Genomic DNA, 3,913 nt, shown 5'->3' with positions numbered 1-3,913 from the left:
TTACTTGAGTCAAATTATTCTGAAGTAACAGTACTTTTACTTGAGTACAATTTTTGGCTACTCTACCCACCTCTGGTACTTATTGATCTTTCTTTCCACTCCTTCAACGCATGTCATCGGAACCTCATACACAGTCAGGAACCACATGAGTCTCTGCAACAGTCCGTGTTGACAGTGCCAAGCTTTAAACTTCCAGGAAGCCCTGATTTTTCGATCCTCCTCAGCCATTCCTCTTCCAACTGCTTTTCCGTACTGGCTGTGTTGTTCCTGTCCGAAAGTGAGTTATCGCACCATCTTTCCAGACATTTGATTTGATTCTCCTCTATCAATGGAATCACTTCCTCTTGCACATGCAGCTTGAATCTGTTGGTCAACTTCCCGTTTCTGATCAGAATCAGCTTGATTCACCAGGTATGACAAACATACGAGGATTTGACTTAAGTTGGAGCAAGCCTCCAGGCGGCAGCTATGGAACAGCGCCACCACACGCTTTCTTGAAAGGAAACAACACAGACAGCAACACAATATACAATACAACATCACAACATAATGCACAAGACAACACACAGTGCATTTGGATACATGAAGGAATTTTTTGAGGTGGCTTGGGAGGGTGTGAGAACACAGGAAATCGAGGCAGTCAGACGGATACGGGGCAGGATGGGGGGGGGGGGGGGGGGGGGGGGGGGGGGGGTAGTATATGGTGTGTGTTCAAGATAATGAGTTGTGTGTATGAATGTAAAGCGTCAGACTGTCTATGTTGTTAAAAACTCAGTTCATTCTGCGTGTCCTTGAGGAGATAAGCCAGTGCACAGGAAAAGATAGAAGTCCAGCTGCAAGTTATTTTCCCGCTTGGGAGAAGGTGGGGTGGGGGATAGTTAAGCAATTTCAGTCCAGTTTAGGTTGACTTGTTGGAATTTGTTCGAGTCAATGTTCATCAATCAATTGCTTCCGACCTCGGCATCATGCATGCATCCAGTTCATGTAGGGAGTTTTGCAGTCCATCCACCTTTTCTGCCAGTCCGGTGGTTACACAAAGCTACTCCACCGACTGGGCCCTGATTTTATCAATCCCCTTCTGCGCTTCCACAGTCCGGTCTGAGATGTTGCAAGACATGGTCAGTTAACTGGACTGGTCAGCCCTCAGGTGTAAAGCCTTCATCCTCTCAATTACTCCATGCAAAAACTCTTTAAGTTCCCCAGACAGCTTGTGGGTAAATTTGCTGGCGGCTGTCTGTTGGGATTTAAAATTGTATATGTGCTTAAACATTGTGTGTGATTTGCATTATACATTTAAGCTAAAAGATAAAAGCGTTATTTTGAGATAAATGAGGACATGTTGGTCATGTCTTCAAGTTTGTTGTTATAAGTATATGGTTCATTGTTTGTTATATTAAGTTGTTTTGCAATACTTCTGTATAATATAAGATGTTCTGCTACATTTTGTTATAATCCAGCTCTCCTAAATGTGTCAGAAGTAGAATTGATTGTTAGGGATGCTCCCTGAGTCTGGTTTCAGCCTTTTAGCCCCACTGATTTTTTCCTGAACTGAGGGTAATAAAACTTAAGTCACATTCCAACTGAAAAGATAACGGATAAGCACACAAAGACATCACTGTGGTCTACAGACCCCACCCTTTTGTGAGATAAATCTAGGGGTGTAAGAGCCAGAGAGTCAGACAAATTTGGGGGAGAGCCGTGTTAGGTTGACTCTGTATTTGTCTCTAGGATATCCTATGTAATAAAATGGATTCACACATCCACATCTGAGATTTTGACTACTAATTGAATGAACCCTGAGATGGAGCAGGATTTAGCTCCAACATGTCTTAACAATTTTCCAATAGGTCAGGGAGACCCCAACTCCGATGATCAGGAGCCCACACAAAATGTTTTCAATTATCCAAATATCTTCAACGTCTTCCACCGTAAGAACGTCCAGGCAGACCGCTTGCCAATTCTCCTATGAATTGCGAGCGTAGCCTGCAGGGACTGTCCCACTGGGGCAGGAAGGCTCCCCCAGTGAAGCATGCTTGTGTGAAAAAATCTTATCAATAGCGCTGAGTGACCAGTTAAACAATTCCATGTCGAATGTTCCAGGAAAGCAGCAGACAGGGGACAAAGAGAAAAGAGAAAAGTTCCATACAACGAGGTAAACAGACTAGAATAGGAGCCAAGCTCAGATAAGAGGGGAGAGGAGGAAAAACACGACTCCAGAAGCAGGAAGAAGAAGTGAAGAAGAAGAACACCATACTTCTGGATTTCTTTGGCTTATACTTCATTCTGGCCCACGTTGCCATGTGGTCCAGAGCAGTTAGCACCAGAGATGGGAAGTAACGAAGTACAAGTACCTCGTTACTGTACTCAAGTAGATTTTTCAGATATTTTTACTTTACTTTACTATTTATTTTTGTGGCGACTTTTTACTTCTACTCCTTACATTTTAACACAAATATCGGTACTTTCTACTCCTTACATTTTAAAAATTGGCTCGTTACTTTCGTTTTGTACAAGAGGTTATGTCGGAAAATAGCGCGGACACGCGGCACACACAGCGAGCGGGTGCGCGCGCCACACGGAGAGAAAAGTGAGAGAAATGAAAAGGAGACAAGCTGTCCGGAGGATAACCAGCTGAGATTGTGTGTCTGCCTCTTTGAGAACTGTAAGTCGTATAACTCATGTTGTCAGTTCACTTAAGCCTGTTACTGGTCTATAGTTCTTGGCAGATGGCACTAACGTTAGCACATAGTAGTATGGATGGTGTTAACGCTAGCACATAGTAGTATGGAGGGCGACATGATTGATAATGGAGAAAACAGCAAGAAATTCCCATCATCCTCAACCTTGTCTGAGAGAGATGTTTGAGACAGTAGGCATCAAGGACTCCTGGCCAATGTGCTGGGGAACTTCTTCATTAATATCTGTTTAGTCATTCATATTTTAATCCTTTATTTTATTTCCAGAAGCCGTATTTGAGCACACACATAAATGTAGATTAATTTACATGTATGGGAGAAAGATTAAAAATAGAAACTGGATCTGTGACTTCTCACAGAATCACAACTGTTTTATAAATATAAATTTTACCAATTTTCCAGGAATTCCGTGGGGCTGTTGCATCCGCAATGAAAACAATTCCTCCTGTTGCAAGAATACGTTTTGTTATGTTCCACTTTTGTCTTTCCTGTAGCAAAGCAAGATATTCCTTTGCCCATCTTTTCCAGAATAAATCTGAAATGTACTGTGCCTGTTTCCATCGTCTTCTTACATACTGGTCCTTTTGATCAAACAGACCGGGAGGCAAATTTGGTTTTCGTTTCAATGTGAAAAGATGGTTTGGCGTTAGAGGCTCCAAATCGTTAGGATCTGCAGAGACTTTGGTAATGGGTCGATCATTTAATATTGCTTCAGCTTCACATAAGACAGTGACCAAGGCTTCATCAGTTAAGGTTTGTTGATGTAGAACAGATAACAGCACCTTCCTAACCAGCCTGATCATGCTTTCCCAAGCACCGCCATGATGTGAAGCGGTTGGTGTATTGAAACTCCATTTGATGTCCTCATGCATTAAAGACTTTTCAATTGTCCCATTTTCAATTTTGCAATTTCTCTTTTTAGTTCCTTCTCTGCGCCTGTGAAGTTTGTGCCATTATCTAAGCGGAAATGGGCTACTGGGCCTCTCCGACATATAAATCGACGAATGGCACTGATGCAAGAGTCCGTGTCCAGTGAATGTGCCACTTTCAAATGAACAGCTCTGCTTGCCATACACTTAAAGATGACTCCGTAACGTTTCACATAGGAACGGCCTTGCTTTACCTCTATTGGTCCAAAGTAATCAATTCAATTCAATTCAATTTTATTTATAGTATCAATTCATAACAAGAGTTATCTCAAGACACTATACAGATAG

This window comes from Etheostoma cragini, chromosome 11, assembly GCF_013103735.1.
Source record: "Etheostoma cragini isolate CJK2018 chromosome 11, CSU_Ecrag_1.0, whole genome shotgun sequence".
Lineage (NCBI taxonomy): Eukaryota > Metazoa > Chordata > Actinopteri > Perciformes > Percidae > Etheostoma > Etheostoma cragini.
This window is presented reverse-complemented; position numbering follows the sequence as displayed.